Source organism: Hordeum vulgare, chromosome 5H (genome assembly GCF_904849725.1).
Source record: "Hordeum vulgare subsp. vulgare chromosome 5H, MorexV3_pseudomolecules_assembly, whole genome shotgun sequence".
Lineage (NCBI taxonomy): Eukaryota > Viridiplantae > Streptophyta > Magnoliopsida > Poales > Poaceae > Hordeum > Hordeum vulgare.
Genome location: NC_058522.1, coordinates 228,008,538 through 228,036,277, shown reverse-complemented (window position 1 = coordinate 228,036,277; position 27,740 = coordinate 228,008,538).

The window sequence follows — 27,740 nt, the reverse complement described above, 5'->3', positions numbered from 1 at the left end:
TGCCTCGGGCCACGCCAGCCCTTGGGCCGCGACACGGCCACGCCACCGCACCCAGCTGGCCCAACCTCTTCTCCAGCCGGGCCTTGGCCCGAGGTGAGAACCCCTTGTCACCCCTCTATTTCGCACCCTAGGCGCTGCTTGATATCTTGCGCCTCGTGTTGGTTTAGGTCGGCCCGAATATGTTTTTTTTCAGTTCTGCGAATTTAGCTAATTACTAGGGATTTCAGAAAATTACATATTTTCAAATCCCCGTAACTTTTAAACCGTGCGTCGGATCGAATAGTTTATATATGTAAAACATGTACAATTTTGCGTAGATTAATATTTTGCAACTGTCATGCATATTTAAAACTGTTAGCGTCATGTTTGCATCGATTTGCATGACAACATGTGAAAAACGGTTTAATTCATAGCTAGTTATGAGACATATATGTAAACCAACTTTTTTTTGCCGTTTAACAAACATAAAATGTGATTAGGTCAAATCTAGACAGATTACAAAATTAATGTGTGGGGTCGTTTCAGAAATGCTATATGTCGTTTCCGACCTCATTTATAATGCCTAGATAGGTAGTTTAATTGCGCTTCACCTCTTGCCATGTTTAACAACATTTAATATTGCCGTGTACCTAAGAGGGAGCGAACAAAATAATTAAGATGTTGATTTTCGTCAATATGCAACTCGTTGCATATTGAACTTCACTTAATGTGTAGCATTTGATTGTTGTGAATTGTCGTGCCATGCCTCGCATAATTGAAATGGACATGCATCGTATTAGGATGTGCTTCATGTCATGCATGTTCAGTGGTGAATATCATGTTTTGACTATTGTGTCCGGTTTGCTTCGTCTCGATACAGTTCCGCAAGCATGTCAGAATGTGATGATCCGTTCGACTATTATTGCCATGCTAGTTGTCTCAGTTCTTTCGCTATGTCTTGCTGCCTACCACCTTTTAAATACCAGACTCCCAACATTGCCATGAAAACCTCTAATCTTTCCACTACCAAGCAAACCTTGTTTGGCTATGTTACCGCTTGCTCAGGATTTTGATAGCGTTGCCAGTTGCAGGTACAGGTAAAGAGTTACTTTGACGTGAGCGCATTGATTGCACTATTTGGAGTTTCTTCTTCTTCTTCTTCATCGATCTAGGATGGGTTCTAGGCCGACAGCCTGGGATAGCAAGGATGGACGTCATTCTTTTATCGTTTGTTTTCGTTTGTAGTCGGACCCTGCTCTTCTTCATGGTGATTGGATATTAGTGTATTGATGTGATCTTGATGTAGGTTGTGGAGAGTGGAAGCAACCTCCTTATACTCATCTTTTCAGTACATGTACTTGTAATGATATCCATTCTTGCAAAACGACGAGATGCGTATCTATCCGTGTCAAGGCCCTCGCGGCAAAATAAGGATATGAACGCATCTTGGGTGTTACAGGTTTTCTATGCCAGCTTAGAAGAAATGACTATTCTTGAAGAACCGGCCTATCACATATAATGTCGGGTCATCTAATTGACCAGCTCTTGGAGTTTTTCAACTTGTGCTCTATAGTAAAGTACAACACTTATGCATTTCTCGAACATATATTTGTTGGGTTGCACCGCAGCCATGGACATAGATTTAATTTCAAGCACAAACTCATTATTCCAGGATATTTGTACAAATAACAAATTACTGAGTTGCATTACAACCATGGTCAAGGATTCGTTCAAGGTCAAGAGAAATTCTGAAGTGCATTATGATGGGTTCTATTATTCTCACACATTCCCAAGTTGGTGCAAGCAAACGACCCGCACTTGGGGGTTGCATCATATGCTGTTTTTCTTTTCAAAGGAGAAGTACATATAAGTCCCAAGTCGCTGCACGCAATAGGCTCGGCACTTGGGGGCTACACTACTTGGATCAAATTTTCTAAGTCCAAAGTCGCTACAGTCATGCGATGACACTTGGGGGCTATAGTATTGAGTTGTTTAAACAGATTATGATGTCCAAATTGAAGACCCGGCCCATCACATATCGATGAGCCGACCCATGGGGGTTAAACATGTGAAAAGGAAAAAAAATCAGCTTATAACTGTTGGCTCAGATGGACAATTTAGTTTTGGCAAAGCTATCTACAATATTCAAAAACTAAGTTCAAGTCCAAAAATAGCCCAGCCCTTGGGGGCTACACTAGTTGAAGTTTTATGACTATAAGACAATTACAAGTCCCACGCTACTGCAAGTAAGAAAACCCTACACTTGGGGGCAACACGGTCAACGTATCTTTCTAAGCACCAATTCATCATTAACTGATAAACTTGGAGCTTGGGGGGTACCGGTAATATGGAGATATAAAAGAGAGGAAGAACATCTTCAAACGATCATTTTGATGTATCCATATCTCATTTCTTGGTGGAGCCGAAGCATTGAAAGCCAGCTCAACATTATAGGATTTCTTTATTCCCGATAATTTTATCTATGTCGACTTGATTCAAGTTTTTGCAACACCAACGATCACGGTCCGACATCATAAATGATGATGACCAGACTTCACAAGTTGGCAATTTCTGCATCCATAAATTATCAGTATTTTTATCCTAATTTGGTATCCACTACGTCTAATGAATCGACAAGATCCTCGCGTCCCAAGAAGCGGTTTAACAATGGACGAATTGCTGTTACGAATATTTTCATCAAAACCAAAGCAATGGAAGTTGACTCGACATCATATGATTTTCTTATCTCCAATATTTTCATCAATCCAAAGCATTGGAGGCAAACTCAATGACATATGGGTTTTTTGTTCCCAATATTTTACTGCAAAGGACAGTGACCAGCAAGATGATTGTGATGACGGCTCATTGATATGAAGAAGAAACCCGGTTTTTCGAGGAGCCACTTCATTGAAATAAGTCGGCCAGTGGAGCAAGCCGATATTTTAGCATATTTATTATTCTTATTCCATGATCCTACCATGAAAAAATTCAAGAAAACCTGGGGGATAATGTTGGGGATATTCCCCACGGTTTGACCCGACCAGGAGGTTTGACCTGGCCCATCATTTGGCAGCTCGTGCGGTCAGCTTTTTTACCGGATCAACGTGGACGACTAGGCTTAAAGCCTAGTGTGCACCCCCAACGGAAAGAGTCTCATGGAGAGGCTTGGAGGAGCGACTCATAGAGAAGGCCCAAGAAGAGGAAAGATTCCCTCACAAGGGAAGCAAGACCCGGATTAGGATTCAAGAGAGACTATTCCTAGTCCTAGTAGGACACTATATGAAAGGCTACTCCTTCGACTTATATAAGGAGGGGCAAGGCACCCCAAGAGGGGAAGACAAGAATTAGACATAGACATATTATAAACCATCGAGACTAGAGGTAGAGAAATAAAACCCTTGTAATCGTGATCATCCTTAATACACACAAAGCATGACGTAGGCTTTTACCTCCAACGGAGGGGCCAAACCTGGGTAAACTCGCGTCTCTTGATTCCGACCAACCCCTCTCAAGGCTCCACCTAGTTATGATGGTCTCACACCTAAGTCCTTTCACAAAGACATATGTCGTGACAAAACCATGACAACTCGGACTAAAGTATCTCCAAGGGAGAAAAATGAATAAAGTTCGAAGTAATGCTTGACCATACCGAACAATGTGCATGTCATCATTTATAACAAAGTACATTCAATTGGAGTTTTGAGAAGAAATTAAGGATGTAATAAAGGATTGATTATGAAATGAGTATGGTTTATGGATGAATAAATACATTGCAACATTAAACATAAAAATGGAAAGGAAAATATATTCCACCAAGTAGAGTCTGGACAAAAAAAGTTTGAGAATTAATTTTATTATGACGGTTACCATAAGAGTACGATGGAATGAATAACTATTGGATTTAAAGGTGTTGTAATGTTGGAATATGGAACACTAGTAACTCCCAGGATGAGTTAAAGTCATACAACTGTTGAAGTGGGTCTACAACCCATGGACCCCAGGATTAACAAGGATTAAGCACTACCTTTATGAAGGAAGAAACTTGGAAGAAGCTATGATTAATAATAGACATTTCCTTAGGAGTATATGAAAACCCGAGAGTTTTGAAGAAAGGATAGATGTCTTGTTCAACTTCCAAGATCGATGGATTTATTCAAACTTCATTCATGGACAAAAAAAATTGTGCAATGTTGCGCAAGTTTTCAAATACGAGATTCCCTAAACCTTATACGGAGTATTGATTTCGGTGCAGAATGCATCGAGCACCATAACGACTTACTCTTATCATTCGCACTTGTTATTTGGAATGGTAAATCTAAGTGACTTACCCACAATAATAAAGTGACTATAATCGTTGAAACCTTTGTTTTAAGCCTTACATTGGTGTGATGATGAACCCTTCTACATGACAGTTATTTTCAAACATAGAAATTTTACGGTGAGGATGAAGCCAAGGCCCAGTTCACTATAGGATAACCTTTAACAAACGAACACCATGAGATCAGTGATAGTTGTCTATTATTGGTGACGGACCTGTTAGTTAACAAGACCCCGTATCGGAAGAATTTTATATTGATGAGCAAACACAAAATATTGAAGGAAACATTATGACTACAACGGAAGAGAATCTACGAAGGAGTTACTATGAGAAATGTGAAGAGATAGATATTTCCAAGACCTCAGAGGAATGGCTTGACTTTGAGGGATGAGTATCTCTTATTCTAAGTGTGGTAGCACCCCAAACCTATCTGTGAAGACCAATGAAATTGTTAGAAGACCCCCAAACACTAACCTTTTCTTTCTAGCCTCTTTGAATCTCGAGGACGAGATCATTTTAAGTGCAGTAGGTTTGTAACATCCCAAATTTTGGAATGTTATATTAATTAATTGAATGATTGATTGTTTGATTATTTGATTGAATTCAAGTGAAATTTGAAACTTTTGAAAACCTTTGATTGAGAGGGCATAAAATGACTTTCCCCTTTGTTTCTGATTTCAAATTCGTCCACTACAAATCATAGAGAGAAGATGCCATGACTTTTTAAAATAAATAATTTAAAATGGGAGTTGAAAGTTTTTGACATTTTCCATTTGGAGTATTTTCAACGTTGGTCCTTTTCCAATTTGAAAATTTGAATGAATTCAAATGCCAAATCAAATTCAAACAAAGGGGGAATATGACCCTCCAATTAAGGGGTATTTTTCAAAGACATTTGACTATTAAAAGAGACGAGTATTTTGAAAATATTTGAAATAGGATTTCAAATCCATTTTGGTCATTTTTAGGAAAAAAAAATTGTAAGTGTATTTATTTTAGCCTTGGAAAAATTCTATTCTATTTATTCTATTTTCTGTGATAACTTTAATATATAAAATTTATATTTTTGGCCTAGTATTATTTTTTTCATTTTGTTTATGTTTAAGTTTTTAATAAAAAGGAAAAAGGGTTTTAAAAAAGGAAAATAGTGCATATTAGGAAGTGTGTCGATACAGCCCAATTAGCAGATCAGACCAAATACCCCAACGAGATCCGAATCTCATTCGAATGGGCCACCGACGCCTCGCCTGCTCTCTCTCTCTCTCTCTCTCTGTCCCACTAACGCCTCGGCCCCACCACCCGAACCGAATCCCGCTCGCTCATCCCCTTCCTTCCCCCACTCCCTCTTTCCTTCATCGACGTAACTCACCGGATTGGATCCATGCCGCTGCTCCCCTTCCTTTCGGAAGCACCCGAGCCCCTGGCATTATAAGCCACATAATCTGCAGCCCGTCCCCCCACTAAACGCCCACTCCCACGCATCACAGCCACAGCATCGTCCTCGCTGGACTTCTAACCGCACCACCGAACCCCGCCGAGCTCGTGCCTCTCCACTCTGTCGCCCCCGAGCCATACCACCACAACCATTCGACGCTAGAGCCTCGACGCCATCGACTGGACCCCTCCACTGGCAACGACGACCATCGGAGCACCGACTACATCAACCCATAGATCCTCCCTCATCGGAGCATCGCTGGAGCTCCCCTCTTCCCTTTAAGTCGCCAGCATCTTTCCTCCTCTGTTAGATCTTGTAGCAACGGTCTAGATTTGATCGTAAACGAACGGTTAGGTTTATTTCTATAGATTGGTTCTTTTTGTCTGTTTTAGTTAAACCGAGCCACCAGTTTTTCTTATATTTATTTAGCCAAATCATTTTAGTTAAGTTGCGGCCATCCGCCGTGTTAACCCAGCAACGCACACCTGAGAGCCAACCAGTGATCACCATGTGTACACCCTGTACGTTAGTTTCCATTTTTTGTTTTTGTTTTAACTTAAATTCCACAAATAGTTCTTTTTTTAGAATTACAATACCTTTAAGGTTTTTATTTGATTTTGAGTGAATTTTTTTGCATTGTGTCACATATTTTTTCTAGTTTCTAGAGATACCAAGTTTGGCCATATTTAAATTTTTTAAATTTGAATCCAAACAGATTTGCTTGAAACCTTGTTTTGTGAATAACTTGAGTTCAAAAACAGGTTTTTAGCTGATATTTTTTGCTACTCGTCACTTGTGACTTTATTTGCCAACAGGTTTAAATTTGAGATTTTTTTCAATATTTTAAATTAGGGTTTTACACAAAAAACTGTACTATTTAGTTATGCTTGTTTTATGCTTTATTTTATTTGTTTTAAATAGTTTTAATTTAATTCCTTTTGTCTCTTGTGACAATTTTTTTACGTTTTGTTAGTAAATAGTAGCTTCTCAACAAAATTATTATTTGTTTTAGTTTGTGTTATTTTAAGCTTGATTTGCATGGAATCGATTCTAGTTCAATAAATAACTTGAAATTGATTTCAATTCTAATTAAATTCTTTTGGAAACTATTTTCAATAAATTGTTTTGTAACTTTTATTCTCTGTTAACTTAAAATTAGATCAGAAACAATTTGTATTGAATTTGAAATTGTTTTTGTTTAATTCAAGGTTAACATTGTTTTGGTCATAAGTATAGTTTAACAAAAGCTTTTCAATTACTTCATTTTTCTAGCAAAATTTTATGAAAAATACTTTGTGCTAACTGAGTTGTGTCATATTTTGTTCTTATGTTAAATTATTAGTTATAGTGTTTTCATTGATGTTATGTTTGATTAGGGCGAAAACTTGTATTGCTTAGTGAGTTAGACTTTATAGTTTCTTTATTTTGTTCTTCAAAATAATTATTTCCGCTAGTACAATATTTAATAAAATACTTTTTATGTAGTTTGTTTTGATTCTTTGTTGTTGTCGATAATGGTTTATTCATAGGGGAAACTATTCTTGGTCACTTTGAGAGAGTTACATGGTTTTAACTTTTGTTTTAAATATTTCCTTCAACTCCTCCCTAGTGTGTTTGGTACTTTCTTTTGCTTCTTTATTGTTAGTTGGATTGGTAAGATGATTTCTTATGTGATAGTTCTATCAAGTTATTTCTGGGAGTGATTTTATCTTCATGAACTTATTAGGCAAGTTCACTTTGACCATGCTTTATATACCTATGTTTTTTTTATTATTTAGTGTCCCCATTCCACCATTACCTCTAGGTTTGTTACTGAATCTTGTAGTTGAGTAGAATGCATGAGACAGGGAAAACCCACTATACTGTTATCAAGCCCCGGGACGTTATTGATTTTGATGCTACGCTATAGTAGATGGGGTTTGAATGAGTGTTTGGAAGTGATGTGAGAAGGAGGACTCTAAGTCAACAATGGCAATTTCATGATGGAATCTTCAAGGCGTGCATCTTCAAGACCACAAGACTTCAAGACTCGAAACAAGATTCCAATACACACTACTGGGTGGACTGATTGTGATGCACCCTCGAGAGCCTAGTGGATGTGTTGTGAGCTATAGTAGTTAGTACTTGTACGGAAAGTTCCACCTAGACTCAAAGAGATAGAAGAATACTTCATGCCTAGAAGCTTACCTATGCGGTCATACGTCTCCAACGTATTTACTTTTTTGAACACTTCTCCTCTTGTTTTGACCTCTAGTTTACATGATTTGAATGAAACTAACTCGGAGTGACGTTGTTTTCAGCACAACTACCTTGGTTTTATTTTTGTGGAGAAATAAAAGTTCTCGGAATCAGACAAAAGTTTTTTTGAATAATTTCTGAGATTTATAACGAATTACGGTGCCTGCCAGAGGAGGTGTGCTAGGGGAACGAGCCAACAGGGCGCCCCCTAGGCCACGCACTGATGGCCTGTGGGGAAACGTAGCTCCTTCGACCCTAATTCTGTTCGTATAAAATCGCATCTTCACAAAGAAAAATTAGAGAGAATTTTTCATCATGTTTCAGAAGACGAAGCCGCCGCCACCTCCTGTTCTTCCTCCGGAGGGCTGATCTCGAGTCCGTTTGGGGCACTTGAGAGGGCGATTCGTCGTCGTCGTCATCACCAACCCTTCTCTATCAACACTAGCATGATGCTCAGAACCTGGAGTGAGTAATTGTTTTGTAGGCTTGCAGGAAGGTGGTGGGCTTGGATTAGATAACTCATGTAATCAAGTTAAGTTTGAAAGGCCTTCATCCCTAGTATCCACTATGTTCTGACATTGATGTTACTATGACTTTGTTATGCTTAATGCTTGTCACTGGCTTGAGTGCCATGATTTTAGATCTGAACCTATTATGTTTTTTTAAATATGAGAGTGATTTGGATACTATCTAGAAAGTTGTAGTTATGTATTACATGTGTTCATCCGCATACCCCCAGGGTGACAATAATTGGGATCCTTTTCGGCGATTGTCGTAGTTTGAGGAGTTCATGTATTCACCATGTATTAATGCTTTGTTCCGGTTCTCTACTAAAAGGAGGCCTTAATATCCCTTAGTTTCCAATAGGACCCCGTTGCCATGGGAGGGTGTGACAAAGATGTCATGCAAGTTCTTATCGCAAGCACGTATGACTATATACAGAATAGATGCATACATTATATTACTGAATTGCAACTAGTTCTGTGTCTCCCTAGTGTGTTACTATTACATGATCAATGTCATTTAAATAATTATCCATCATTGATCCACATGCCTATGCTTTACATATAATAAACTTGCTAAGTTACTACTGTTGTTGTTGCTGTCACACTTGCTACTCGATTGTTACTTTTACTACTATTAAAAAATTGCTGCTATCACTCTTACTATTACTACTATCATTTGTTGTGCTACTGGATCCTTTCTGCAGAGAGATATCCTAGGTGCGGTTGAATTAACAACTTAACTGTTATGGCCAATAAATATTCTTTGGCTCCCCTTGTGTCGAATCTATAAATTAGGGTGAAATACTACCCATGAAGACTGTCGTGATCCCCTGTAGTTGTGGGTTATCAAGACCTTTTTCTCGCGTTGTTGCCGACGAGCATAGCTTTATTTATAGTGTTGACTCGAGGATGTCTAATTTCCACTATGAGGAACTTGAAAGATAATCGAACTAAGACCGTCCTCTCTTGCACAAGAGGAGGTAAGGAACTGCCATCTAGCTCTTTTTTGATTCACCTACTGTTTAGAATCAGCTTTTTACACCACCACGTGTTGATTTTCCTGATATGTCACATGAACTTGATGATTCTACCTCTGAAATTAATCATGATACTACTGCTACACATGTTGAAATTGAAACTATGCCACTGAGTGAATTACTTGATGCTCATATTGCTAGAGCTAGCGAACTTGAAAATGTTGAAACTTATGAAGACTTTGAATCACCTACTACACCTCCGAATAGATATGAATTACCATGAAGGTTATGTTATGGATGGTGAGGTAGCTAGGGACTTTCTTGCTTGCAAATATAGAGATGATTTGAAAAGATTACTATGCAAACTAAAAGAAAAATTTATGATGGAGAAAATGGAACATGATCCAAAATTTGCTACTTGTCCTATATTTGTCACTGATAAGGACTATGAATTTTCTACTGACCTTGAACTAATTCCTATAGTAGAGTCCGATCCTTTTCACTATTATGAAAATGAAACTCTGGTCGAACACCTTATGAAACTAAATGATATTCTGCTTTGTTCACTAATGATGGAAAGATACGCTACTATTGTATCATTAAGCTTTTTTCCTTTCTCGCTGCAAGGCGATGTCAAGTAATGGTTTCTTCATGTTTCTCCTGGTTTTATGTGTAGCCCCGAGGATATTCTTTTCTATTTTTCTAAAAAATATATTCCCATTCATAAGAAACAAGTTGCTTTACAAGAAATATTTAACTTTGTGCAAGTCAAAGAATAGAATCTCCCTCAAGCTTAGGGGAGGCTTCTCCAGCTACTTAGAGCTTTGCCTGACGGTCCTCTTGAGAAGAATGAAATTCTTGATATCTTTTATATGGACTAACCACTGCTTCTAGGGACTTCGTAGATATTTGTGTTGGTTGTGTTTCCAGGGAAAGAATTCTTGCACAAGCATAAGAGTTACTAAATAATATATTACAAAATGTCGATGGTTGGACACTACGTGAACCACCACCGAAACCTATTCAAAAGAAGAGAGGCATTCTATTCCTCTTCCCTCAAGATGTGCAAGATGCAAAAAAGATCTGTGAAAGAGAAATGTATTAAAATTAAGGATGTCATGAAATTACCACCGATTGAATAAATAGATGGACTTGATACCCTCACACACGTAGTAGAGTTGAAATCTCTCCATTCCTTTACTAAAAATTATGCTAAGACTCCTGATTAATGCATGGATGAGTTTGAGAATTACGTTGTTAAACGAGAACACTTCAATAACTATGTGAATGATCAATCCAAGAATAATGCCATGATGATAAATCGCTTAACCGACTTGATGTTTAGAATTGCTAATGATGTGAAAGGTCTGGGTAAACATGCTTCCATGGCTCACACCCAACTAGATCAAGTAGCTAAGTCATAAAATGGTTTTCTTGCTGAAATGATTTTGTTTTAAGGAAAACTGTAAGGGAAACCCCCTAGAGCGAGTTTTTTTTGAAATAATAAGAACCCTAATCCGCGCCCGTGGGAACTTGAACCTGGGTGGCTGGGTTGTACATCCACTCCACTAGCCAAGTGAGCTAGCCTCACTTCCTTCTGAAATGAATAATATTAATGATCATGTTGTTAGAGTAATTACTAGAGGAGGTAGAATGACTCACGGACCTCTTTATACTGAAGATCGCCCTAAAAGAATAGAACATGATTCTCAAAGAATTAATGATGATACTCCTAGTCCCACTAAGAAGAAGAAAAAAGAAAAATGATAGGACTTGGCACGCCCCTAGTGAACCTGATATTGAGATACCTACTAAGAATCATAATGAGACACAATTGGTAGTGAACATGAACTTAATGATAATGGTAATGATAATAATGATGTTCATGTAGAATATCCACCACGTAGTAATAAGGAACCTAATAATGATGTTGAGATAGAACTTGCTGAGGGTCTTGATAACCCACCTCTTAAAAATAAACGTTACCATAAGAGAGACTTTGTTCCTAGAAAACACGGAAGGGAAAGAGAGCGAAGGGTTAAAAAAACCCATGCCACTCCCTCAAAAGCCTTCTAAAAGTAGGGACGATGAAGATTTTGAATGCCTTGCTGAAATGATTAGACTTGTCTTTTTGCGCACTCGCTTGACTGATATATTGAAAATGCCTCTATATGCTAAGTACATGAAGGATATTATTACCAATAAAAGAAAGATACCAAAACTGAAATTTCTACTATGATTGCTAATTACTCTTGTGATGGTGGAATTCCTAAGAAGTTGGTAGATCCGGGTGTTAGTGTTATGCATTTCTCCCTTTATAGAAGACTTGAATTGGATAAGATTATACCCACTGAGATATCTTTGCAAATACCCGATATCCACTTCTTTACTTATTGGAATTTGCGAGGACGTCCCCGTTGTCGTTGCAAATGATACTATCTTAACGAAATTTGTTATTCTTGATATGTGCAAGGACGACAATATGTCGATCTTCCTCGGTAGTTTGTTTCAAAAAATTCTATAGAGGCTGTTATTGATTGCAACAAAAGCAAGGTCACTTTTCATGTTAATGGCAAGCAACATAATGTGCATTTTCTAAAGAAGCAAACTTTGGTTAATACTATTAATGTCATTGAGCCTATTCCCATGGTCATAATTGGAGATTTTACCGTCCCTCTACCTACTGCCAAGAAAAAGAAATAATATAATCTTATTGTTGGGTATATGCAAATCCCCATTGAGGTAACCTAGTGATATACAAAAAAAATCTTCGGTTTCATATGTATCGAATACGATTGTTAATTAGACTTGATCAACCTTATTAAAGGATTCTTTTCAAAAGACATGTGATAGATGAATTGAGTATTCACAACTCTATGTAACCCAAGTTTATTCTCTATTCTTTTAGCTAAATAAAAGTAAAATGCCATGATTACTCTGTTTTCTAAGTTTTCCGTACTTTAGAAAAATGACCCAAAAATAAAAAGTCTTAGAATGCCACAAAATCTTAACATGATTTTTTCTGAAATAAATAAGAACTTTTTTGGCATAAAAATAACAACATGGAGACGAACCTATGGGCCACAAGCCAACAGGGCCCCGTGGCCGCACCATGATGGATTGTGGGACTTATAGGGGCCCCTGCCTTATTCCTTTAGCTCACATCATCCTCTACCTGTAGAAAAGTTTTCGTAGCTCTCTCTTTCTCGTGTTCTTCCTCTAGAAACTAGAATTTTCAATCTCTTTTCTCGGAACCGCGTTTCCAAAACTGTTTTGAGGAAATTGTTCCTTGGTGTGTGACTCCTCCATCTCTCCAATTAGTTTTTGCCTTAGTGTTTTATATTCTGCATAAATTGCTTCGCTTGGTGCTACAGAAAATGAGCTTGAATGTTAAATTCTTTAAATTCCAAATATCATGAATGCTTGATAGAGCCTCTAAGTATCCATAAGAGTAGTTGCTATTATTCTCATGACGTTTTTTGACATACTTTTGTAATCTAGAAATTTCAGCAATTGTGTGTACGAAAATGAACTTCTTGAGGAGATGTTTATCAAGGAAGGGTTCTTAGAGACGGAGCTCCAAAGGAATTGTGGGGATGACTCACGATAGTGACATCAAGATTTTTCACAACACGGAGGTTAGGCCTTGTGAATGGACACATACACCCTTCATGAGCGAAACTAGCTTTATGAAGAATTCATGCAACTCATTGCAAATGCCGAGCTGGCCAACTTCCTCGCAGATGAGTGTGATAAATAATATCTCCTTACTAATTCCTTCATTCAAAATTTCTATTTCATAAACACACCCGATACTCCCACGGTACATTTTTTCTTATATGCAACAAACTATGAAATGCCTGGAGATAGATTTTGTGAAATATGCTTGCTTCCCTGTGACGTGGGAATACGTGACCCTAAGCGTGAGAAATTTGAGAGTATCCTCCTCGCCTTAACTATGGGGGAAACTAGGGGCGTATAAAATGCCATGGCCACTAGTTTGCATTTTCCTTCTATGCTTTACTTCTCTTTGTTTATAGGAAGATGCATAACTGTTGTGAAGCAGGGTGGTGGTCTAAGTGCCCCAACTCTAGCTATTTTGCATCGTAGACTTTGTGGTGATAACACTTACAACTTAGTAGCTATTGTCGCGCACTTCTTCCATCTTAATCGAAAAAAGGCAAGATTCATGGTTGTATTTATGCTACACGCCTGGTAAAGCATTTTGAAGTTTCTATACGCCCTACTGATTATTTGTGGCCCCAGGTTATCTCGACCACCAATCTATGGTAAAACATAAATTCACTCATGCAACTAATTACCGCAGGGCATTCACTATAACTTAGTATACAATAAGAATACTCGTGATATTATTGTGTTGCCTACACCCTCTTTGTTGGACTTTCATGCCACGAACGGGTACACCGTCATGCCACATGATATAATTGCATATCGTAACGAGTTATCTACTGCGAAGGACGATGTTGGAAATATGCCCTAGCGGCAATAATAAATTAGTTATTGTTATATTTCCTTGTTCATGATAATCGTTTATTATCCATGCTAGAATTGTATTGATTGGAAACTCAAATACATGTGTGGATACATAGACAACACAGTGTCCCTAGTGAGCCTCTAGTTGACTAGCTCGTTGATCAAAGATGGTCAAGGTTTCCTGGCCATAGACAAGTGTTGTCACTTGATAACGGGATAACATCATTACGAGAATGATGTGATGGACAACACCCAAACTATGAACGTAGCATATGATCGTGTCAGTTTATTGCTACTGTTTTCTGCATGTCAATGTATCTGTTCCTATGACCATGAGATCATGCAACTCCCAAATACTGGAGGAATACCTTGTGTGTATGAAACGTCGCAACGTAACTAGGTGACTATAAAGGTCCCTAAAGGAGGGGTCAAGGCAGCCTCCTGTCCTCTCCTCCTATATATACTAGAGATTTTTGAGGGTTTTGGACACAACAATTACCACGTGCTCCCTCTACTTCTCTCTAGATCTGTTTCTCCTCCAGTCTAGTTCAGCGGTGCTTAGGCGAAGCCTTGCTGGATTAGTTCACCAACACCATGCCACCATGCCGGAGAACTCATCTACCTCTCCGCCCCTCTTGCTGGATCAAGAAGGCGGGGATCATCATCGAGATGTACGTGTGCTCAACGCGGAGGTGTCGTCCGTTCGGCACTTGATCGGGATGGATCGTGATGGGATCGCGGGATCGATCGTGATGAGATCGCGGGACGGGATGCGATTTGGATCGCGAAGATGTTCCACTACATCAACCACGTTATATACGCTTCCGCTTAGCGATCTACAAGCGTATGTAGTTTCACTCTCCCCCATCATAGTTGATCATCACCATGGATAAGTATTGCGTGTGCGTAGGAAAATTTGTGTTTCCCATGCAACGTTCACCAAGAGTGGTATCAGAGCTAGGTTCATGCGTAGATGATATCTCGAGTAGAACACAAAAGAGTTTGTGGGCGTTGATATTCAATTTGCTTCCCTCCTTAGTATTTTCTTGATTCGGCGGCCTTGTTGGATTGAAGCGGCCCAGGCCAACTTTACTCGTACGCTTACGACAGACCGGTTTCATTGACTGACATGCAACTTGTTTGCATAAAGATGACTGGAGGGTGACCGTTCCTTCAATTTTGTTGAATCGTATTTGATCGAGGCAGTCCTTGCAGAAGGTTAAATAGAAATTTGCATATCTCTGTTGTGGCTTTGCGTAAGTAAAATGCGATCATACTATATATCCATAGCAGCCACGTAAAACATGCAACAACAAAATAGAGGATGTGACATCCTCGACTTTTGCAACAGTTATTATTGTAATTAAGCTACAGTGATCAACCGCTAATGATGCCACGTCATCGCATTTCCATCTCAGACCCGCGTTGATTCAAGCCTATCCGGATTCAAAATTTGAAAAACAAACAAAAGAAAAGTACTTTATAAGTTCATTATAAATATTAAAAGGATATGTATATGAAAGAGAGAATTAAAAGTATGTATAATAAATTGTAAAAGAAAGTATAATAAAAGAAAGTATTTAAAAATAAAAATCAGTTAGTAAAATAAATAGGAAAGAAAGAAAAAAGAAACAAAGCAACAAAATAAAAAATAAAAAAGGGCAACCCCCACCCCCTGTCCGAGCTGGACCAAAAGGCCCAACTGGCCAGCCCACTCCAAACCCTAGCGCCTCCCCCCCTGGCGAGGGAGCCCCTCTCGCTCCCTCCCCCCCTAGGCGCTGCCAACCTCCCCCTCGTGGGGGGCCCCACCCACCCACGCTCTCTCTCTCTCCCGTAACCCTCCCCCACGAGAGCCCCCTCTCTCGGTCCTCTCCCCCACCCCACCGACACATCTCTCCCTCCCACGACGCCAGATCCTCCTCCTCTCCCACGTCGCCTCGCCCTCCTCTCCCGTAACTCCCGTCGCCCCCAGATCCCTCCTCCCGGCCGGCGAGCCCCCACGGCTCCTCCTCCCGCCGGCGCCCCCCCCCCCTCACGGCCTCCTCCTCCCCCGGCGGCCCCTCCCCTTTCCCGGCCGGCGAGCCCCCCCCTCCACCGCGCCGGCCAGCAGCACCACCCTCGGCCTCCACCCCGCCGGCCGAGGCCCCTTGTTCTCCCACCACGGCACCCCCCCTAGAGACCGACCCCGGGAGCCCCGCCGGCCGAGCCCCTCCCCGTCGGCGGCTCCATCCCGGGGGCCCTCCTCACCGGGGCCCCTCTCGGCGAACCTCCGGCCGGCTCCTCCTCGCCGGCACGCCCGTCTTCACCGGAACCGCGTCACCGTCATCACCTTCACCTTCGTGCGAACTCCGGCTTCATCGGGTCGTCTCGTCACCGTCGGTGAGCCCCTCCTCGGGCTCCTCCCACCATGTCGTTCTCCCGCCGCCCCGGTTCCGTTCCGGCAAACGGGACCTCGATCCGTCGACGGTAGACTCCGGTAGGAAGGATTGAACATTGGGTTCTTCTATGTTGAGTTAGCAGAGAGTTGTTTCTCTGTTGTGTGTTGACACAGAGGGAGATGAGAGTTTTGAGAGAAAATAAAAAAAAACAAATGATGTATTAGATGCGTATGTATGTATGTATGTATGTATGTATGATATGTGATGTATGTATTTGCGTATATGGATATTTAGAGGAATACGGTATTTGCACGGTTAGGTATCTATAAATAAAAAGATGAGTAAATAGCCTTAGGTCACTTACCGGTGGGGCCAATGCACCCGCTGTCTATGACAGGGAGGCCCCACGCGATAGTTAATATAAATAATAAAAATAATGTTTTTATTAAATAAAAAAAATAGATATATTAGTTAAAATAATTAATTAACCTAATGAGAGAATGCCACGTGCGTCCCCCACAAAATTTAATCTGATTAATTAATATTTAATTTTAAATAAAATTGTGCCTATGACGTTCGGGACCCGCTGGTCAGTTGACCGCTCAAATGTTGATGTCAGCCTGACATCGCGATGATGTCATAATGGGATTTTATTAAATCATTTAAATCTGTTTTTAATTCCTAAATAATTAATAAAACTTTGAAAATTAATATTAAATAATCCGTAAGTCAGATCAAAATAATTTCAACATGAAAGTTGATCAGCAAAGCGAGACGAACCCGGATACACGGTCCGTTCGTCTGTCACGCGTCCCTAGCATAGCAAACATGGAACTTTTCCATCGTTTCCAGTATAACCGGTAGTAGCCCGAGACCCGGAAAATATCGTCAGATATTCTTCCGACCCGTCTATGATGGATGTTGCTGCGTTAGCTCATGTCTAGCGTGCATCTTTCCATGTCATGATTTGTGTTGCATCGGTGCTATTATTTATTGTTTCTTCCCCCTCTTCTTACCGGTAGACCCCGAGACTGACGCTGCTGCCGAGTACATCTACGACCCTGCCGATCAGTCCTTTGCCGCAGAGCAGCAAGGCAAGCAAACCCCCCCTTGATCATTCCTATATCGCCTATGTCTTTCTTCCTACTGCTTGCATTAGTATTTTGCTACTGTTGTAGTTAGCTCCTATATCTGATGCATAGCCTGTTTTTGATGAACTGGTACTATCAGTCCTGTACTTTTAATATGCTTAGTATAGGTGGAGAAGTCATCCCCTCTAACCCCGTAGCTCAGTTGCCCCGCTTGTTTTCAAATCTCGATCTTTGATCGACGAGCCAGACCCGACACAGCACATTCACCCCCCTTCGTTGTACGACGCTACAGAGATACTATCGGGTACCGAGGGTGACACCTCGCTAAGTACTCCTGATGATATCTCTGTAGTATAGCTAGTCGGTTGTGGTTATCGAGGGTGATTCCTCTTTCACCATTCCCGATGACGCCTCTGTCGTGCAACCCCGTGAGTGTGGGACCCCCGAGGGTGATTCCTCTAAGCCCACCTTGACGGGTACATCGTTCGGGATCCAACGAGGGTGATACCTCAGATTCCCCCCGATGTTACGACCACACAGTTACTCGACCATGTTACTGGGATCATTCGTGATTAGTTGTAAGCCGGGTGGATTCCCGTGAGACTGTGTTGTTGGCCTAATTAAAATGCTAATGGATTTGGGTATTTGATCTGGGTTGGTCGGAGACCTTTTCGCACTAACCGGCTACGCGGGAAGAATTATGGGTACTCGGCGTTGCGGTATCAGCCGAAGCTTTTCAGATGCCAGCAATGTAGCGGCGCGCGCCCGAGTGGTCCCGAGATGCATCGCGCTTGTGATTAAGGGATGCTAGGACTGACATCGGCCGCCCACGCCACGTGCAGGAGCGTGAAGGGGAACTGGGCCCATGAACCCTTTGTTCTTAGGATTTAGACCGGCGGGCTGGCCTCTCTGATTAGTCTTAGGTGGGGCTGCGACGTGTCGATATTCCGAGGCCGGGCAGGACCCAGAAAAGTATGTCCGGCCAGAGTGTTATCGAGCGTGACGGGACATGTGGTGCACCCCTGCAGGGATGAAAATTAACTATTCGGATAGCCGTGTCCACGGTTACAGGACGACTTGGAGTTGTGCCCCGATCTTATACAACTACAATTGTTACTTAACTGGAATTAGTTTGCCTCGGGATTGCTTCCTCGCAGGGAGTCGAGGGAGGATCTTTAGGCGTGACCTTACTTTAATATTGCTGCAACAATATGACTATTAATGTGTTAACCCTGTTCTACTCTCGTCTATTGCTGCAAGACCCTGAAGATGCTAGTCTTCGATAGGACTAGGCCTTCTCTCTCTATTCTCGCATTGCTGCAGTCAGTCCACATATAACCTCCTTCTTTGATACTGATGCATAATTAGAATAGTTCTGATGTAAGACTTGCGAGTACTTTGGATGAGTACTCACCGCTGCTTTGCTCCCCCCTTGTCCCCTTGATCCGTTTGCTGCGACCAGATGATGGAGCCCAGGAGATGGAGGTCCCCGCCACCGACGAATGCTACCCCGACGGTGCCTACTACTACGTGGAGGCCGCTGATGATCAGGAGTAGTTAGGAGGTTCCCAGGCCCGAGGCCTCGCCTCGTTCGATCGTTGTATCTTTTGTGCTAGCCTTCTCTAAGGCACCCCATGTTTTATGTCTGTACTCAGATATTTGTTGCTTCCGCTGACTCGTGTGTTTATCGAGCTTTCGTATTCTAGCCCTCGAGGCCCCTGGCTTGTAATATGAAGCTGATGTTATTTTATTTGTTTCTAGAGTTGTGTTGTGATATCTCCCCGTGAGTCCTTGGGTTTGATCGTACGCATTTGTGTGTATGATTAGCGTACGATTATGCCGAGGGCGTCACAAGTTGGTATCAGAGCCGACTGCCTGTAGGTAGCCCCCTTTCCAACTCCTTGGCCGAAGTTGAGTCTAGTGTTTGAAAAACTTTACTAACACTGATGTTGTGGCTTACGGGCCCACATCTCAATTGGGTGGTATTAGTATCTTTTACTCCTTTCCTATACTCTGGGGTCTACTCTCTCTTCTATTTCGGGTCAAAGATTTTACTAACTCTAACATTAGGTTCTCGTAAATACTTCCGTCCGAAGAGTCCCCACTCCTGATAATGACTCAATTCGTGAGGAGACTCCAATGATATTCTCCGATGCTTTCTCTCTAGAACTTGTGCCCATCGCTCTTGTGATTTCCCTTCCTTCGTCAACCACTATGGATGACTACATACAAATGTCCTTCATACCTTCTTCTCCAATTACTCTTACTGTTCGAGAGGCAATGAATTTTCTTATCGGGGATTCGTCCATCATTAGTTGTCTGGGGTTTCAAGAGTTCTTCAAATTACTAATTGATCTTTCGGAATCCCCTGTAACCTATTGCTTTTGACCTTTTTCACCTGCTTGTTTTAGGGTTAAATCCATATGTCTAGCCGCATTCATTAAATTCCTTTGTGAATTTCCTCTGATCTTATCGATTCTACTTATGTATGAATGCACACAATCATCTGCAGACACTCTTGAATTATCTTCCGGCGCATACGTCCTTCCAGACAGAGCTGGTTCTCGACAAATCAACTGTGGTGGTTGTCCATCAAAATCCATTAAGCTTACTTGTATTTGACCGGAGCATCTGATTATGATACACCAATCTAGAAATCTTAATTCCTTTGGTAGTTAAGTATCGATATTTTTCAGATGTTCTATTAACACGATGCATTGCATCCTATATCCCTCTGATTGAGTACCGTTACTCACATCAGATCATTTGTGGATTGTCAGACTCATTTGAGTTATTATCCGACGACATCCTTTGCTTTAGAAAATTCTTGTGATTGCTTCCCCTGACACATGATGCCATTGGTAAATTGTGTCTTCTCCCTTTAATAAGTTGTACCATACGAATTGTCAGCCATGCCCTTCAAGCATGTGTTAGTTACTCTTGAAGTTTGTGGTATATGTTCCTAAGATGCCCCGATGGGTTGGACATGTGCCTTCCTTAATCAATATGACCTGAAGAGTTTTCACAAGTCTTGATCTTCTGGTGTTTTGCCAAATGTTCTTTTAAAGCTACAACTTGATCAAAGGCGAGGAATAAATGGCAGGTGATGCATTGATGAAGTGGGAGTCGACCTTGAACATTGTGTTCATGCCCATGGAAACGACGTTGACCCTATCATAGAAACTTCTCGTATAAATAATCAATTCATTCTGTAGTTCAAATATGGGATCTATGATCTTGTCCTTTGCAGTCATGGTTCCGACCATGTTGTCGTACCTTGATTTCATTCTCGGACGAGTTAAAGTACTTGTCTTCTTCAGATCGACACGCCGGTCCAAACCGTAAAGTTGATCTACCTCCGAGTATAATTCCTTGTAGCTCGAGGATATCGCGGAGCTATGGAACTTCTTGTGAGCTCCTCATCAACTATGATATTTTCCTTAATTCCAGTTGCCTCGTGTTTGAGTTGTTGGACACGCGAGTACATCGATATCTGAATCGAATACGCATTGCGATTCAACAATTTTTAGTAATCTTCCTTGTTTACGAGTTTGTACTCGATCTTGTCATTCCAAGCTGTTAAGCCACGTCATCATCGTCATGTTGGAGCTCGATCATGCTATCTATAACCTTCATCCCTCGAACACAATTCCAACTGTGCGTTAAGCTTGCATCAAGCTTTCCACCTCATGTTGGTTGTCTTGAAAGGCAATCTCAATTCTAAGCGAGCAGTCTTATCTGTGTTTCCGACAACCTCTTGCTTCATCATTCCCTTGCTTGATGTCGTCGCTAAATGATTACATCTTCATGAAATTTCTCGACAAATGTGTCGTGATCACCATCAGCATTCGGAGCTCTTGGAGGGTAACAATTGAATGCATGTTGAGAAATACCATCCCTTTCCCTCGATGATTTGTATTATCATCGACACCCGTGTTGCTTTCCCTCCAACACAAACGTGTTCATGTTTTGTGTTGTCCTTTGTGTTACTCACTATCCAGCTTATGTTATCTTCTACCTTGGAGTATTACTATCTGGTATGTCAAGAATGTCGTGAAAATTGCACGCGTATTAAGAATTCTTGATATAGTAATACTTCTTGCCATCACCATTCATTTCTTGGTCCCGTGTTGTTTCTAACCGGTATACCGACAAATGAACTCTGATGTGTGGTTCCCATACTTCTGTCAACCCTATCCCCTTGAGGTTAACAACTGATTGTTTCCTTCTTGGTGTGTTGGGTGTTGACTCATCATTTTAGCATTGGTTGTGCTACTCAACCCGTATTTCCGAGTGCACCCTTCGACCAATGTTTAATTGTCGTTGTTCCCTCGAGCATACGACATTATACCATTTGATTTGACAAATGCTATCTCCTTAATATTATAAATTTTGGAAGTTCAACACTGGTAAAACCTTAAGGGATTGCTGTTGAGCCTATCAGCCACACCCTCAACTCCTCTATGTACCACGATGAAGCTCTTGAAATCATTATCCTTGTGCCTAGCTCATGAAGAATATGTGGATAGTAGGAGTGTATTTCCCAAAGTTCACGTGCACTCTTTCCGCCGTGAATATGGAAAGTTTTGTTTCGCTTCCTCTTGTGAAATACCAAATCATTCACACATGTGCGAAGTGTTCTATGTTTTGAAGATTTGCTATCCTCACTCCATATAATTTCTCTTAGCACGTCAAGCTACTGACTGATTTGATCAAGGAAAAGAAGTTCTTTCATAAGAGCTAATCCATACTTACACATGGAGCCTTGTTATCCTCGATGATGGTGTCCAAATGAGAACCCAGTTACATTTTGACGTACAAATTCTATGTGGGCACGAATGTCTTGACATTGTGTTCATATGTATTAAATCAAACTCTTGATTCAAGAATTGCTTGTGTAGTTCATATCATGAGAACCTTGCGTCTTCATTTTTCTTCTCAGTCATCTTGAGTGTGATGTGTCCCGGCACCAATCAAATCTAATTCTCTGGCAGATATGATGGTTGGAACATTTCCCAGTAATTATAACTTTGGTCTTTAGGAAAACCGCTACAGTGATGTCTTGTCTGGCACACTGGGTCGGAGGACCTATTGTTATAAATCCTTCCATATGTAAGGTTCGCCATTCTTCCATGAGGAAATTGTATGGCTTAGCTTTATAAGTTGTCCCTCCTGGTTCCTCTTGTATACCCATAAGTCCAACCTTTATCTGATGACCATGTCGATACTACCCCAAAGCACGGATGTGGTAATTTAAATTTCAACAGGAACATTGGAAGCGCGATGCTAAATTGTTCCTGATCAATTATCCAAACCGCATGGTATGGATAAACATGTTGATTCTTCTTGTCTCTTTACCAAGATGGTTATGTGCTGGATGACCTATCATGTATACCATACTCTATGATTTCCTCGGGAATGGTATACTCTAATACTTGTGTGCGTGTGAACACATTTTCCCTCCCATTGGTCTGTTTGATTTTTATTGTGGCATAACTTATCTAAGCAGTGTTAATTCCCTGCTTAGGTAAAATTCTTGGTTTACGACTCTGTCGGTAAGACCCTGCTACTATTATGGATAACATTCCAGTAGCCACCGGTGGACGAGAGCCTTGCCTATTGGTCCGCCTCGTTTCAACGAGCAGGAAAATGGTTCTATTCGTTCCCCGCCCTTGGTACTGACGTTGTTACCAACATTACTGACAGGTTACCCTCTGACATGTCTTGCTACCAAGACCGTATAGTATGTCATCCCTCAGCCTACTTTCGGGCCACATGGTGGACCCATAACCCAAAGTTCCATAGGATTGAAACCTGACTCTCCTGTACATCTTTGATTCCAAGGTATCCCTTATACTTGGCTTCGTATTAAATTCCCGAGCCACCGTTCAAAGTACCGATCACTCTGTGGTCCAGATGTTACCCAACATGTTGAAGATCAAGTTCACATTATTGATGAGAATCTGAAGGCTGCTCAGTCTTGTCAGAACAGCCAGTATGACCGTCATCATCAAGATATGGACTATCAACCTGGCGAAAAGGCTTATCTTCGTGTCACACCAATGAGAGGTGCACACCGTTTCGGAATCAAGGGCAAGTTAGCTCCTCGTTATATTGGTCCTTTCACTGTTCTCGAAAGGCGTGGAAGAGTGGCTTATCAATTGGAACTGCCGGCGAACCTTTCTCAGGTTCACGATGTCTTCCATGTTTTCTCAGCTCCGTCGCTGCTTCAAGGACCCTATTCGAGCAGTGGATCACGATATGCTTGAGCTACAAAAGACCTCTCTTATAAAGAGCATCCGGTCCGCATTCTCGACCAAGCTGAACATAAGACTCGTCGCAAGGTCACCAAGTTCCTTAAGGTGCAGTGGTCAAATCATTCTGAAGATGAGGCCACTTGGGAACGCGAGGATCATCTTCGTGATGAATACCCCGGGCTTTTTCCCTCTACCTCTTAATTCTCGGGACGATAATTCTTGTTAGTAGGGGAGAATTGTGACATCCTCGACTTTTGCAACAGTAATTATTGTAATTAAGCTACAGTGATCAACCGCTAATGATGCCACGTCATCGAATTTCCATCTCACACCCGCGTTGATTCAAGCCTATCCGGATTCAAAATTTGAAAAAAAAACAAAAGAAAAGTACTTTATAAGTTCATTATAAATATTAAAAGGATATGTATATGAAAGAGAGAATTAAAAGTATGTATAATAAATTGTAAAACAAAGTATAATAAAAGAAAGTATTTAAAAAGAAAAATCAGTTAGTAAAATAAATAGGAAAGAAAGAAAAAAGAAACAAAGCAACAAAATAAAAATAAAAAAGGGCAACCCCGACCCCCTGTCCGAGCTGGACCAAAAGGCCCAACTGGCCAGCCCACTCCAAACCCTAGCGCCTCCCCCCCCCCTGGCGAGGGAGCCCCTCTCGCTCCCTCCCCCCTGGGCGCCGCCAGGCTCCCCCTCGTGGGGGGCCCCACCCACCCACGCTCTCTCTCTCTCCCGTAACCCTCCCCCACGAGAGCCCCCTCTCTCGGTCCTCTCCCCCACCCCACCGACACATCTCTCCCTCCCACGACGCCAGATCCCCCTCCTCTCCCACGTCGCCTTGCCCTCCTCTCCCGTAACTCCCGTCGCCCCCAAATCCCTCCTCCCGACCGGCGAGCCCCGACGGCCTCCTCCTCCCGCCGGCGCCCCCCCCCTCACGGCCTCCTCCTCCCGCCGGCGGCCACCCCCTCACGGCCTCCTCCTCCCGCCGGCGGCCCCCCCTCACGGCCTCCTCCTCCCGCCGGCGGCCCCCCCTCACGGCCTCCTCCTCCCCCGGCGGCCCCTCCCCTCTCCCGGCCGGCGAGCCCCCCCCCCTCCACTGCGCCGGCCAGCAGCACCACCCTCGGCCTCCACCCCGCCGGCCGAGGCCCCTTGTTCTCCCACCACGGCACCCCCCCCTGGAGACCGACCCCGGGAGCCCCGTCGGCCGAGCCCCTCCCCGTCGGCGGCTCCATCCCGGGGGCCCTCCTCACCGGGGCCCCTCTCGGCGAACCTCCGGCCGGCTCCTCCTCGCCGGCACGCCCGTCTTCACCGGAACCGCGTCACTGTCGTCACCTTCACCTTCGTGCGAACTCCGGCTTCATCGGGCTGTCTCGTCACCGTCGGTGAGCCCCTCCTCGGGCTCCTCCCACCATGTCGTTCTTCCGCCGGCCCGGTTCCGTTCCGGCAATCGGGACCTCGATCCGTCGACAGTAGAGTCCGGTAGGAAGGATTGAACATTGGGTTCTTCTATGTTGAGTTAGCAGAGAGTTATTTCTCTGTTGTCTGTTGACAGAGAGGGAGATGAGAGTTTTGAGAGAAAAAAAAAACAAATGATGTATTAGATGCGTATGTATGTATGTATGTATGTATGAGATGTGATGTATGTATTTGCGTATATGGATATTTAGAGGAATACGGTATTTGCACGGTTAGGTATCTATAAATAAAAAGATGAGTAAATAGCCTTAGGTCACTTACCGGTGGGGCCAATGCACCCGCTGTCTATGACAGGGAGGCCCCACGCGATAGTTAATATAAATAATAAAAATAATGTTTTTATTAAATAAAAAAAATAGATATATTAGTTAAAATAATTAATTAACCTAATGAGAGAATGCCACGTGCGTCCCCCACAAAATTTAATCTGATTAATTAATATTTAATTTTAAATAAAATTGTGCCTATGACGTTCGGGACCCGCTGGTCAGTTGACCGGTCAAATGTTGATGTGAGCCTGACATCGCGATGATGTCATAATGGGATTTTATTAAATCATTTAAATCTGTTTTTAATTCCTAAATAATTAATTAAACTTTGAAAATTAATATTAAATAATCCGTAAGTCAGATCAAAATAATTTCAACAAGAAAGTTGATCAGCAAAGCGAGACGAACCCGGATACACGGTCCGATCGTCTGTCACGCGTCCCTAGCATAGCAAACATGGAACTTTTCCATCGTTTCCAGTATAACCGGTAGTAGCCCGAGACCCGGAAAATATCGTCAGATATTCTTCCGGCCCGTCTATGATGGATGTTGCTGCGTTAGCTCATGTCTAGCGTGCATCTTTCCATGTCATGATTTGTGTTGCATCGGTGCTATTATTTATTGTTTCTTCCCCCTCTTCTTACCGGTAGACCCCGAGACTGACGCTGCTGCCGAGTACATCTACGACCCTGCCGATCAGTCCTTTGCCGCAGAGCAGCAAGGCAAGCAAACCCCCCCTTGATCATTCCTATATCGCCTATGTCTTTCTTCCTACTGCTTGCATTAGTATTTTGCTACTGTTGTAGTTAGCTCCTATATCTGATGCATAGCCTGTTTTTGATGAACTGGTACTATCAGTCCTGTACTTTTAATATGCTTAGTATAGGTGGAGCAGTCATCCCCTCTAACCCCGTAGCTCAGTTGCCCCGCTTGTTTTCAAATCTCGATCTTTGATCGACGAGCCAGACCCGACACAGCACATTCACCCCCCTTCGTTGTACGACGCTACAGAGATACTATCGGGTACCGAGGGTGACACCTCGCTAAGTACTCCTGATGATATCTCTGTAGTATAGCTAGTCGGTTGTGGTTATCGAGGGTGATTCCTCTTTCACCAAACCCGATGACGCCTCTGTCGTGCAACCCCGCGAGTGTGGGACCCCCAAGGGTGATTCCTCTAAGCCCACCTTGACGGGTACATCGTTCGGGATCCAACGAGGGTGATACCTCGGATTCCCCCCGATGTTACGACCACACAGTCACTCGATCATGTTACTGGGATCATTGGTGATTAGTTGTAAGCCGGGTGGATTCCCGTGAGACTGTGTTGTTGGCCTAATTAAAATGCTAATGGATTTGGGTATTTGATCTAGGTTGGTCGGAGACCTTTTCGCACTAACCGGCTACGCGGGAAGAATTATGTACTCCGCGTTGCGGTATCAGCCGAAGCTTTTCAGATGCCAGCAATGTAGCGGCGCGCGCCCGAGTGGTCCCGAGATGCATCGCGCTTGTGATTAAGGGATGCTAGGACTGACGTCGGCCGCCCACGCCACGTGCATGAGCGTGAAGGGGAACTGGGCCCACGAACCCTTTGTGCTTAGGATTTAGACCGGCGGGCTGGCCTCTCTGATTAGTCTTAGGTGGGGCTGCGACGTGTCGATATTCCGAGGCCGGGCAGGACCCAGAAAAGTATGTCCGGCCAGAGTGTTATCGAGCGTGACGGGACATGTGGTGCACCCCTGCAGGGATGAAAATTAACTATTCGGATAGCCGTGTCCACGGTTACAGGACGACTTGGAGTTGTGGCCCGATCTTATACAACTACAATTGTTACTTAACTGGAATTAGTTTGCCTCGGGATTGCTTCCTCGCAGGGAGTCGAGGGAGGATCTTTAGGCGTGACCTCACTTTAATATTGCTGCAACAATATGACTATTAATGTGTTACCCCTGTTCTACTCTCGTCTATTGCTGCAAGACCCTGAAGATGCTAGTCTTCGATAGGACTAGGCCTTCTCTCTCTATTCTCGCATTGCTGCAGTCAGTCCACATATAACCCCCTTCTTTGATACTGATGCATAATTAGAATAGTTCTGATGTATGACTTGCGAGTACTTTGGATGAGTACTCACCGCTGCTTTGCTCCCCCCTTGTCCCCTTGATCCGTTTGCTGCGACCAGATGATGGAGCCCAGGAGATGGAGGTCCCCGCCACCGACGACTGCTACCCCGACGGTGCCTACTACTACGTGGAGGCCGCTGATGATCAGGAGTAGTTAGGAGGTTCCCAGGCCCGAGGCCTCGCCTCGTTC